We start from the raw sequence: 13,983 nt of genomic DNA on the forward strand, positions 1-13,983 counted from the left end.
CAATAATACCCGCTGTTTTTTACGCATGGTAAATGCTTGTATAAAAAACTGTTAACAAAAGAAGAAAGGATATAATGTATAAGGAGCACCAAAAAGGAAAATGTAATCATACTGAACAGTAATATATTACCCAATTAAATCGAATGTTATCTTTAGTTTCTGAAATCCATAAGGTATAAATCAACATTTTTCTTGCTTATTTATCATAAAAATTACAGGTGTTGAGAAGAAATATTTTGACTAACAACATGAAAATTACAAGAAAACAATAAAATGCAATCATATGAGCTACTAAAAAGACAAATACAATCCATATGATACCTAAAAATAATGTGAATCACAGATATTTAAAACACAATGCTATCACAAAATATTGAAAACATCACATAGCCCTTGTCTATTCCTTGCTCGTGTTTAAATGTTACAGTAGAGTAAACAAATTTACTATAACATATATTACGTTCTTACGGTTGCTCTTAAACGATTAAAGTAGTGCTCGTCTCATTTTCTAAAATATGAGTTTAAAGCTTCGATGACAAAAAACTAGTATTATTTCTAATATTCTATGAATAATTAAAATTGATTAAACATAAATTTAAGGGCCTATCTATACTCACAAAAGATAGACTACGTGTTAAAACGAGTATACATGTTAATGTAACAAACATTTCAAAGAATATTGTAAAGTCATGAAACGTCAAATGCAAATAACATGTAACAACTTTTATCTCATATTTTCACCTTTATCCCATTGATATAGCTCATGTGATATCGTTTTCATATCCTACGCCGTGTGATGTATTGTGAATAAACAAATTCCTGTGCATGATGGAGAGAAAGACTTAATTTGTCAAATTTCACTTTTTTGATATATTTGATATATTTTCATTCATGAATTAAAAAATATAAGTGCTGAAATACCATTCTTTCTTTTATTTTTATACGAACTATTTCATACAGCGTAATATAATTTATTACGTTAATCGGTCCGAGGTAATTGAAAGGGAACTTTGATGTAGAAATAAAGACAAAATACAAATTTATAGTGAACAAAAATATGTGATAAAAAGAATCTCTCATGGTTTGTGGTTTGATATGATTTTATCCAACTCGTTGTGTATTTTCTATCCCCTCGCAAACCATGAGAGATCCTATGTATATCTAATTAGAATTCTCACAAGAAGAAGAAAAAGTGTATAAAAATATGCCCACTTACTTTTGTTAACAAAATGATGACAAGGAAAAAAAAAATTACACCGTTTCTCATTTCACAAACACTGACATCTATAAAGAGCATTTCCCAGGTAAAAGAATCTGTCGGTTACCATGTCATCTACAATAAAATTCAAATTTTCAGAGATATATTTCATCACCAATAATTTTCTTCTAAAGATCCTTTTAATGTGATATGTCTTCTTATGTGTTGTTTTATCATTGGAGCCAAATTGGTACAATATTTCTTACACGTTGCGTGAATTTTTTGTATGATCTCTCCGATTCGTTTCCTAGGCAGTGTCCGATTGTAACGAGCGTTTCATTGGATAATCGAGCCAATAACTGCTCCCCCTCTTTAGGTGTCACAACAGTATTAATTTCTGCTATATATTCTTACCAAAAATGCGCAAGTTTGAGTAGATGTAACTAATTCAAAACAAACTTCTGAGAAGTTTCCTTTTCAGATCTTGTAAAAACCATTCTTTATAAAGATTTTAGTACCAAAACATACTTAGCCATCCAAAGCACGCAAGCTTGTTTCGGTCAAAGTCGAGCAGGTGCTTGAAAATCTAGTCCAGGGCCTGACCATTCCCCACTCTTGACAGTATATAGAAAAATCAGCACGCCCTTAATTTTAATAAATCTGGTCAATACAGGAAGTTTACATGTTGTTTTTCATCTCATAAAAAAATTCAGCTCCAGTCTTGTATTAAAATGCCCGAATCGGAAGGGAAGATTCCGGGATTATTTTGCGTCAGCCATGATTTGACGTGAACCAAAGTGTAATACTGTTATCACACCTTTTAACACACTTGTCAATGTAGTATCTGTGTGTATTGAATGTGTAAACAAGCCCTGCTAAAACGAGTAAAATGACTCAACTAAATTTTTGTCAAAGGCAACATCTAAAACTCAGGTGCGAACAAAATGAAGGTTTTCTTCAAATCATTGCATGCATACAGATGCGAATGCATATGCAAATTTTATTAAAGCATTTGACATTGTCAAAAGTTATTTAACCTGAACACATACAGTCAACTAGAGTCCTACAAGCATATTTTCTATCCTTCAATATCTTATACATGTACGAGGGCTGTCCCGGAAAAACGCGAACATTTTTAATATCTTTTGTTTCACTAGGACTGTAAAGTTAAAAATTAACATACATTATCATCAACATTTTTAGATGATGCCCAAAAAATTTCAGTGAAACATCTCTAATGTAAACGAATCTATCAAATCAGCTGTCAGCGCAACACTGACGACGTCATAACGTACAATGTATCTCGTATAGTGTTTACGAATTTGTTCTGAAAATTGTGCCTCTATAAATATTCATTTTTAAGCACACATTCAGCAATGAATTTAATTTTTTTTTTAGACACCAAGTTATACATCTCAAATACTAGTGATACTAAAAGATTGGTCAATTCTTTCAAAAGACAATTTAACATTCCGATCATAAACCTACCTGATCGAATTATTTAATTTTCATTTTGTCTTTATTTATGTGCATCTATTCTAGAATTCTCTATCAGATAACCAGTCAAGTCAACCTGAAACCTCCTCTACTAGATTTAAACATGTTTCCCAAAGTTATGTTTGTGTTTTCACCGTTAACATCTTTTTTTCGATAAAGACAAGAGTCATATCCAGCTAAAACATAGTGTTGCTTGGTAGTACAGCTTAACTTCACCCTTTTGGACTACGTCTAATTCAAAGCGCTGTGGTATATATCGTCATATTTTTTGTCAAAAATGACATTAAATAAATGAACTTTTAAACACAAGTACTCCAAATCATAGAGCATTTATGTTAGTAAAAAGTTTGACATTATATTCCTGTTACGGGGTTCTTTTGATTTCTTACTTCTTTGAATGAAAAGATGTTGTAGTTTCATAGAATTTATTGGAAGTCTATCAGTTTGTTAACATATGGCACAGCAAGGCACAGCATAAATTAATTTGTATCCTTATTCAGGATGAAAGCTATAAAATTTCCTTATTCAGGAATGTTTGCCTTATTCAGGACTTTCACTTGGCATCTATTTCCTTATCCAGGAACTATGGTTCTTATTCAGAACCCTCGAGCCAACAGACTAACAAATTAACAAAAATCATGGTTTATATACAGGTATAATTATCACGTGATTAAAGCGACATCTATAAATTATAACAAAGGAACGATAATCATGACATGAATTAAACATTAGAGTAATTAAACATATTTATAAAATCACAAAAAGCATTATTTATTAAAGTCTCTATATAAAAAGTCCATAACATTACCCACGCCTCCTCGAGATTCGTCCCGAATCGCGAAAATAAATGAAAATAGTGTCACAATTTAAAAAGTTAATAAAATGTTCACTCGAATTCGGTCCATTCCGTCTCCGAAATTTGCCTCTTCTTCATGGTAACTCCGCTGCACTGGGTAGATGCATCACACACGGAAGGTGTCTCTCGGTCGCACTGCATGGCTGTGTGTGTCGCTGATTTGTCTCTCTTTGGGGTGAAGACAGGCATCGGCTGAGTGCGGCGCCGGATTGTACCATCATCCTCTGGTTTTTGCTTCGGTTTCTCCTGGTCTGTGCGTGCTGAATGTCGGCGCTCGTAATGTCTCTTCATATCGGCCGTTCTTTCTGACGTATACTCACAGTGGTCACACTTGATTCTTTTGTCGTGCTTTTGGCCAATATGCTCTAACACTTCTTCAGGACTCTGGAACATCTCAATACATAGTGGACACTTACGCATGGCGGTTACTTTCCTTGCGGTATTTTTCGTCCTCGCCATCCGACTGCAAGACTGCAAATGAGAAGGAGTGGACTGTCCTCCTTTTGATGTCTTGTCTGATTCCCTCACGTGGTACAGTTGAAAATCTTCAAAGTGTCTGGGCTTTCGGCATCGCCTTTTAGATCGGGTAGTCGTTTCGCTGTGTATCTTTTGATCTTCCGAATCTGCAGCGTCGGTAACGTCGGCGGGCTCAGCGTTGTACTCAATGTATGAAGCACTAATAGGGTCAATAATAACGTCTGGAACGTGTGATGTTTCAGTGGCATCCTGTTTCCTAAAATTTTGTGTTGTAGGTTCTCGAATTTCCTCTCGACTAATGTAAGGCTTTAACCTGTCAACATGAACAACCAGATACTCTTTGCCCTTAACTATCTGATATGTAACATCGCTGAATTTCTTTAAAACTGTATATGGCCCTGTCCACCACATTTGGAATTTCGGTGAAATGCCTTTAATCTGCCTTGGAGTATACAACCATACTTTGCTACCGACATCAAACTTCTTCCAGGAAAGCTTGGAATCATATCTGAGTTTTTGTCGTTTCAAACTTTCACCCAAATTCTTTCTAGCTATATCATGTGCCAATGCCAATGAATCTTCAAGGTGACTAATATATTGGTCTGTCGATTTCTTCTGCGCTGGCAGTCCAGCCAGTAGTTCTACGGGAAGTACAATTTCTCGTCCAAACGTTAAATAATTGGGAGTAAATCCTGAACTTTCATGTTGTGCAGCCCTATATGCCATACAAACTAATTGCAGGTGATCATCCGAATTTTTCTGGTTGGAGTCGACGTATGCGGCAATCATATTCTCAAGTGTGCGATTCATGCGCTCGACCATACCATCAGACTGGGGATGGTAAGGGGTCGTTCGTGTTTTATTGATTTCAAGTATTTCACACAGTTGTTGGAATAATCTCGACTCGAATTGACGTCCTTGGTCGGTATGTAGCGTTCTAGGTACACCAAATTTGGTGACAAAATTGTCAATGAATGCTCGAGCTACAGTCTGTGCCTCCATATCCTGCAATGGAACGGCTTCTGCCCATTTGGTGAAGTAATCTTGAATAACCAAAATGTACTTATTTCCTCTGTTTGATGTTGGCACAGGTCCCAAAATATCCATGGCAACCCTTTCTCCAGGCTCACCGACTCCCGTTACTTGCATGGGAGCACGTGGCGTTTTACCATATTTCTTTCTCTTAGCACATTTGTAGCAGGATGCACACCATTTTCTGACATCTCTGTCCATTCCTGGCCAGTAAAACTTTTGTTTAATTTTTGTGAGAGTCTTTTGTCTACCTAGATGCCCACCTGATGGTGCATCATGACAATACTTCATAATCGTCGGTCTGAGGGAATATGGTACTACAGCTTGCTCTTTTTGAACTTTCCCATTATTAGTGTACCAATCTCTATAGAGAATTCCATCTCTAATTGACAACTGGTCAAATTGAGCCCAATATGCTTTCAAGCTCACGTTACATGTCGATACTTTGTTCCAGTCTGGCTTTTTTGTTATTCTCAACCCACTTCTTCACTTCTGCGATTTCTGAATCATCTGCTTGCTGGCGCTTTATATCATGCTCTGACGTTTCCATGGTAATTGCTGCAACTGGTTTCATATTGCATTTGTTCTCTGACATAGCCTCGTGATCAATCCTTGAGAGTGCGTCAGCATTTCCATGTAGCCTACCAGCTCGATGGCATATCTCAAAGTCATACTCCGATAACGTATCCAGCCATCTGGCCAACTGTCCTTCTGGTTCTTTGAAGCTCATCATCCATTTCAAGGCGCTGTGATCCGTGCGTAACACAAAATGTCTGCCATATAGATATGGTCTGTACGCTTTGATAAAATGTACAACTGCTAACAGCTCTTTTCGTGTGATGCTGTACTTTTTCTCCGATTTGGTTAAGGACCTGCTTCCATAAGAGATGACTCGTTCAATTCCGTCTTTCGATTGACTTAGAACGGCGCCAATGCCCACGCCGGAGGCATCTGTGTCTAGAATAAATGTTTCAGAAAAGTCTGGCAGTGCAAGAATGGGTGCTGTGGTCAGTGCTCTTTTGAGGTCTTGGAAAGCCGTTTCACACTCTTTAGTCCATAAGAACTTCTTATCTTTGTGCGTCAGATTATGTAATGGACTAGCAACAGTGGCAAATCCCTTCACAAATCTCCTGTAGTAAGAGCATAATCCATGGAAACTGCGTAGATTCCCCACGTTGGTTGGTGTTGGCCAAGTTTGTATGCTCCTTACCTTTCCTGGGTCAGTTTCAACACCTTGTTCTGTTATGATATGGCCCAAGTAGGATACTCTGTGTTTAAACAAACTGCATTTTTTACTTCTCAGTCTAAGTCCTGCTGCATGGAGCCTTTTAAATACCGTGTCAAGTCTCTCTAAATGTTGCTCAAATGTAGAACTGAACACGATTATATCGTCCAGATAAATTAAGCAGATATCCCATCTCAGGCCAGCGCAGACAGTCTGCATGAGTCGTTCAAATGTTCCCGCCGCATTACATAAGCCAAAGGGCATTACGTTAAACTCGAAAAGTCCCCTATGTGATGTAAAAGCGGTCTTCTGTTTGTCATGCTCGTCGACTTCTATCTGCCAATATCCGCTCATCATATCTAGTGTAGAGAACCACTTCGATCCCCCAAGAGCATCCAAAGACTCATCAATCCTAGGTAAAGGGTACGCATCCTTTACCGTTACATTGTTCAGTCTCCTAAAATCAATACAGAACCTCAGAGTTCCATCCTTCTTACGTACAAGTACGACTGGACTAGCCCAAGGACTTGAAGACGGTCTGATAATATTGTTTGTAAGCATGTTATCGATTTGGTCGTCAATTTCTTTCTTTAGATGGAATGGAACGCGTCTTGGCCGTTGACGAATCGGCTTTTCATTTTCCGTATTGATTTTGTGTTCGATCAAAGTTGTGTGCCCTTGATCAGCACCTTTTTCAGCAAAAAGTTTAACATGCTTTAACAGGAAAGATTGAGCTTGCTTTCTTTGGCTTGGAGAGAGGTTCTCAGCATCATCTAGCAAGTTTTGAATATGGCCGGGTAGACTCGTATCTTGCGTTGGCTCTTCATTATTTGAAGGTAATGTAGTTCTTATTGGCTCAAATACCCCTGCCACTGTCCCTTTATATACAACTAATGGATCATCATGTAGATTAAGGATCCTCAATGGAACAGCACCGCCAGCGTCTGCAGATACCAGTGATCTACCCATCATGGTTTTTGTCTTCTGGCTAAAAGTCTGGCATGGTTCCACAATCCCAAATAATGGTAATGGTCTCTTGCTGTCCCGATCTATCACATTTCCCATCACTATGCACTCACTTCTGGCTGGTATAACTGAAGTTTCATTAAGGGAAACTCTGCAACATTGCATATTTTGCTCCAAATGTACATTGATCACTTCGTATTCGAACTTCAGGGTCATTGATTTAAGGTCTAGCATACATTTATGCTCAATCATGAAGTCTAGTCCTAAAATACCAGATCCTCTAATCGCTGCTACGACTGCTTCGTGTTTTATAATCTTCTCTCCTATTCTAAATTCGAAAATTGTCGATTTATTCGTTTCCAATGTCTTTCCATCTGCTAAAGTAAGCGCATGGTGTGTTGCTTGTAATTTTGGCTGACTTGACGTAGGAATAGCATCATAGGTCTCATAAGATACTATTGTAACAGAAGCTCCAGAGTCTACTATGAAATTAGCGTCTATTCCATTTACATTGGTCGGGATATAGAGTCCAGAGTCTATTGATGTCAAGCAACCGCTCCTTATCTGACAGGTTGGTACTGACGACTGGTCAGACTTCTTCTGTGTTGACTCTTGCTCATTATGGGTCTTTCTCTGTCTTTCTCTCTGTGGACACTCGCGGCTTATGTGCCCCTTTTGATTGCAAGTGAAACAAACGATGTCACTCCTTGATGTTCGTTTGCCACCCCTACTTCGCTGTACTTGACCCCTCCATTGCATCTGCTGTTGCATAAGCTGCTTCAATTCCTGGAGCTCCGACTTGAGTTTCCTCAGTTCTGTGTCTTTGTCATCATTCTGCGTACTACAGTTCTCTGTATCTACTTCTCTTACCATCTTGCTCCATTTTCCGGTTCTCTTTTCTTCTGCTCTCATACACGCATCAAGCTCCACTGCAATCTGTAATGTTTCATCAAAGGTCACAGGCCGTGCACGCAGAATTTTCAAACGGACTTCAGACTCTGTCAGCGAATTTAAAAAGCTGTCTTTTGCTAACGTATCCAACACCTCTTGTGGCGCCTTTGGGTAAGCCAAAGTGACTAGTCGTCTAACTGCTTGTCCCAGCTCCAACAGTGATTCCCCTGGTTTCCTCTGTCTCATTCGCAGCTCAGACTTGTATAGTTCTTCAATATTTGGAGGCGCAAATCGCTTTTCGAGTGCACCAACGAGATCTTTGTAATTATCCTTCTTTTCTGAGCTTAAATTACTTAGGACTTGTTGTGCTGCGCCTCGTAGACTTACTGCCAAGAAAAGACATCTCTCCTTCTCGCTCCATTCGTTTAATTCTGCGCAATACTCAAAATGAACTTTGAAATCCATCCATGGTGATGTGCCGTCAAAATTTGATGGTGTTATCTTTGGCCTGCGAAACTGTTCAACTTTAGATATGCCTAGCGGTGAATCAACGTTTTCTGCGTGTGCCAACTCTCGATTAGTACTTTGATGACTATCTGTAGATTTTGTCTTTGTATCAGCGGCAATACCTTTGCCGTTACGCTCTTCGCTCGATTTTTTCACCGCTTTGGCGTCTGTCACTTTCTTGAAATCTTCTTGTAATCGTATAACTTCATTTAATGTCGCTACTAGATCATCCTGTAACATTTCTATAGACTGCCTATTCGTCTCTACTGTTACGTCTTCTTTCTTGTCTTGATTACTTGTAGATAACTTAAAAGATGTCATTCGTCCTGATTTTGTCTCTGACTTTGCTGAGATTGGATATTTATTGTCCTCATATTCTGCTGGATCCAGGAACGATCCGTCCAGTACCGGCGTACGACCTCTTGATCTAAGTATACCTCTTGGCGTACGACTATCATGCGGCGTGCGCAACATGCTCGCACCTCTTTGCGAACGCATTTCCTCAGGCAAACGCACACCTTCACTTGGTCCCTTGCCTGCGAAATAAAGATTCTCGTAATCCCATGATAACTTTGGAGGACTCTCTTCTTCCACCATCTTAACATCTGCGGTATCTTCAATGCCAGAGTCGCGCATTGGTTTCCGTCTTGTGCGCCGTTTCGCTACATTACTCCAATTCTGTTTTTCTTTTCCTTCGCCTCCCGATGCCATTTTGTATGAAGGCTGATAGTTTCCAATCCCACCGCTGCCACCAATTTGTTACGGGGTTCTTTTGATTTCTTACTTCTTTGAATGAAAAGATGTTGTAGTTTCATAGAATTTATTGGAAGTCTATCAGTCACCAATTTGTTAACATATGGCACAGCAAGGCACAGCATAAATTAATAGGTATCCTTATTCAGGATCAAATCTACGATATTTCCTTATTCAGGAATGGTTGCCTTATTCAGGACTTTCACTTGGCATCTATTTCCTTATCCAGGAACTATGGTTCTTATTCAGAACCCTCGAGCCAACAGACTGACAAATTAACAGAAATCATGGTTTATATACAAGTATAATTATCACGTGATTAAAGCGACATCTATAAATTATAACAAAGGAACGATAATCATGACATGAATTAAACATTAGAGTAATTAAACATATTTATAAAATCACAAAAAGCATTATTTATTAAAGTCTCTATATAAAAAGTCCATAACATTCCCATATAGCCTGAAAACAACGAAAACTTTTCAATCACAATGTTATTTATAAAAGTTAATAAATCGTCGTGCGCCGACCACCAAAATGTAGCATCATTTGAATGCTGTTTTATATGCATATGATATCTCAGGCCTATAATATTTTGTCAAAAAATCTAAAAGATGATTTCCCAACAACAAACCAAAAATTCTTAGTTTTGGTTGAATAGTATTTGAAATATTCAAAAAGTTTTTCTGGGACAACCCTCGTATATATCCGGGGTAGAATTTTATTTCACCAGTGTTTTGATTCCCTTCGTCATTGTGCGCGTTCTGACAAATCGTGCAGGTGAATTCACATGACAAGGTAATAAAAAATATTGCTTACACATTGAAAATTTTGCACTGTGTGCAATCGAAGAAAAAACAAAAGCAAAAAATAACTTGCAAAGTGTAAAAATCTTATCCGTTCGAAACCTTTGATTATATGTAAAATACAGTGACGAACGTCAAGCCCTTAACATACATGAGCATTGATTCAAAAGGAATCGATTTTTTTAAATATTTAATGGAAGTAGTACAAGTTGCTGTCCTTTAAAGAAGGACTACAATACGTGGACCATATGCATGTGTTTCTAACCGAAATTCAATATAGACGATATAGGTGTACAAAGTGAATATTCATGTAGGTTTGTTCACATTTAATACAATGATCTGCCAACTTGTGACTGATTGCATGGGCGTCGGAACCGGGGTAGAGGGGGGGGGGGGGGGGGGGGCTTAGTCCCTCTTTTTTCCAAATATATTTAGTATAAACATTGAACATTGCTACGTAGGTTTAGCCCCCCCCCCATTTTCCGCCGGCAAGTCGCAGTATAAGTGAAAAAGAGGAAAGTGGTGGTACTGAAGTTTGAACCTACCCCCCCCCCCTCCTCGAAATAGCATTTTCGTGTTTGGGAAAAGGACATTTCCTTTTGAAGGTATGGGTTTTTTTTACACTTACCCCCCCCCCCCACTTTCAATTTGCTTCCAAGGCCAAAGGATTGTAGTCTCAAAGCAAAATTGTTTAAATCTATCATGGTAAAAATAGATCTGATGGTTCAAGTGTGGCACAGCTCTGTAGTACTCAGATTTTTTGTCAGAGCCCCCCCCCCCAACATTAAAAACCTTTGCTATCGACCTCTATTAGATGGTGATTAGATGACTGAAATATCAAATTATTTTGCGAGCCTTGATGCACAAAATTAATGCCGGTGAAAACTTGTTTTAACTTTTAAAAGCTTTAACTAGTCGTTGAATGACGTTTTTCATTCAAGTTAAGTTACATGTATTGATATACTGCAAGTTCTTCCTACTTTTTGGAAATGCTTGTGCCATAGAACATGTAGAATCGATAAAAGTAAACGTATGAGAAAAAATTGGATTTCCCTAAATATATAAATGCGATATCGCGATTTGCCAATAAATGGCATTGATTCTTATTCGAAAAGGGCGAATTATTCTACGGGCAAGTTGCCCAAGGTGCTTACTTTCTAGCATATATATATATTAAAGCATCTTTTGTTAATGTTGATTAATGTTTGATCAAATCATGATCATGAGGGTAGAATGGGGGCACATTGGGAGGTTGGGGTTCCACATTTTACATAGGAATACATCAAAGTAGAATTGCAAAGAAAAAAATCTTTTTAATTACTCTTATCAAGAACAGCAAAGCCATGCCAATCATAGTTATAAGGAAGCATCCAATTTTGATCAAATCATGATACCCTGGGGGAAGACAGGAGCTACAAAGGGTAAAAAAGGTTTTCGTAGGAATACATGGAAAATAGGTTATGTTATTCTCAATCTGACTAAAGCCAGACCTCTATTTACGCTGATAGCGTAAATAGAGGTCTGGCTTTAGTCAGATTGTGTTATTCTCAACAAAGCTATGATTGATTATCATCATAGAAGCATCAAAAAGGAAAATGTCAATAAACTTGTTCATGTTGTGACAATAGGGAGAAAATAGGAGCCATTAGAGTGGATCATTAAAAAAGAAATTTAAAGGTTTTTTCAATAATAATTTTCATCTTATAAACAGCAAATATATTATGTATAATATTAATTCAAAAGCATCCTTAGGGAGTGTAGATTTAAGTTTGTTCAAATACCCTCTCCTTTCCTCTGAACCCAATTTTATATTTTTCATATTTAATCTTTTCAATACTGAACTGACCTTTGCTTGTACAGTTCTTCGGGTGAGCGATGTGGCTCCTGGACCTCTTGTTTTACTGGTTCTTTGAATAAACCATTTTAAATGGAAAGTATATCAGTATTTGACTATGTATGTAAAAATTATTAAACTAAGCTCACTAGGTTTAAACTGGTTAGGTTTCTTTTTTTTATTTACTTTGCATATGTTCATATCTTTTTATTCATATTTAAAATTATCTTTTTAAAACTGAACCGGGAAAAAAGTGTAATCGTCTTTAAATATTCAGTAAAAACATGTTATTTCTTAACTGAAAATAGTAAAATTTCAAATTTCCGGTTAATGTTAAGATGACAATATTTTACCATTTAATAATGATGAATTGCACACATAACGTTTATTGTAAATTATGTTCATAATTATGGTAAATTATATTCATAATTATTGTAAATTATATTCACAATTATTGTAAATTATATTCACTACTATTGTTAATTATATTCAAAATTATTGTTAATTATATTCATAAATATTATTAATTATAATCACAATTATTGTAAATTCTTCTAACAATTTTTGTAAATCTTATGCACGTTTACTGTAAATTATAATCACAAATATTGTTCATTATATTCATAATATCTGTTTATTATATTTATTTCTCTCCTCGAGCTCGCGGATAGTGTCCTCCTCAGGTTGCAAAAACTTCAATATTTTTTTCAGAAGCAATAAAAAATGTTAATACCTAACCGTGTCTTAACATGTGTGGCAGTCACACAGTACCATCATGTCATGATAATATCATATTCCTTTCAAACAGTTCCACGTATTAATGTGAATGTACCTTGTCTTACTTACTTTGCTAATAATTGTATGATATTCCTTTGATCAAAGATTTAACAACGCAATCTGGAGTTCTAAAATTAGTAAATCATTTTTAATATTGTATTGATAAAAAGAAAAGTAAATTATTTGTTTATCAATGTACCCCATGTATATTTACCGACTAAATAAGTAGATAGTTATAAATTAGATTTATTAATCACTTGAAGGACTTATTCCTTACTTTCATTTAAAGATATTCTCAAATATATTCAGTAGCTATCTTGTACGAAAAGTGTGATTGCGTTTACATTATTTTTTCAGCAAGGGAAGGCGACTCTTTAGAACCGTCTTTAAAATAAAAAAAAGAACTTGTTTAAGGGTTCATGCTAGAATCACTTGTAAACGTAAGCTAACATTCAAACATATCCAAAGTCATTTCTAAGAAAATATTCTAACATGTTTTATCTCTAATGGTACAAACACATTAATTTTGGAGTTATAGATATATATTTATGGCATATATCGTCATCTTTTCTTTTATTTGGCAAATAATAGCACGATATTAATTTTTCTCAAATTAACTAAAAACATGTTCAAGAATAGATTTACAAAGTAAGGAGGCAAAGACTCTGAAAGACAATGTGGCTTTTATTTGTTATCATTTTTTGTTTGGAATTTTCTCGACAATTCCGATACAAATCGAAAGTACTTTTTTTAATACTACAAGATACTAAAACACTTTAAGGCACAAATTACAGTTAATTAAGTGGCCAAATTTGTTGAATCATTACCTAAGGTTAAATTTTAAAAAAAAGTTTTATTGTTAATAACAATAATGAATATACTTACATAGTCTTCTTGCTCGCTTCAACTCACGGGCATCAAAAATAGGTATGCAAAGCTCGCCTGTAGACTTCAAATCCATAATGTATATATTTTAGCGATAAATAGTGTATTTAGGAATTTTATGTATTTCCTGAATTTCATGAAATTCCTATTCTGTTAAAATAGTTTACCGTTTTCAGTTAGGTGTATTTCAATACTTTTTTCTACCTGTATCGGTTGTGTTCTGGTGAAATAATTTTCAGCATGAATAATACAATATAAACAGATGCCTTGTCTTTT

This window comes from Saccostrea cucullata, unplaced genomic scaffold, assembly GCF_032062105.1.
Source record: "Saccostrea cucullata isolate Sc308-1 unplaced genomic scaffold, CSIRO_AGI_Scuc_v1 ctg644, whole genome shotgun sequence".
NCBI classification, from domain to species: Eukaryota; Metazoa; Mollusca; class Bivalvia; order Ostreida; family Ostreidae; genus Saccostrea; species Saccostrea cuccullata.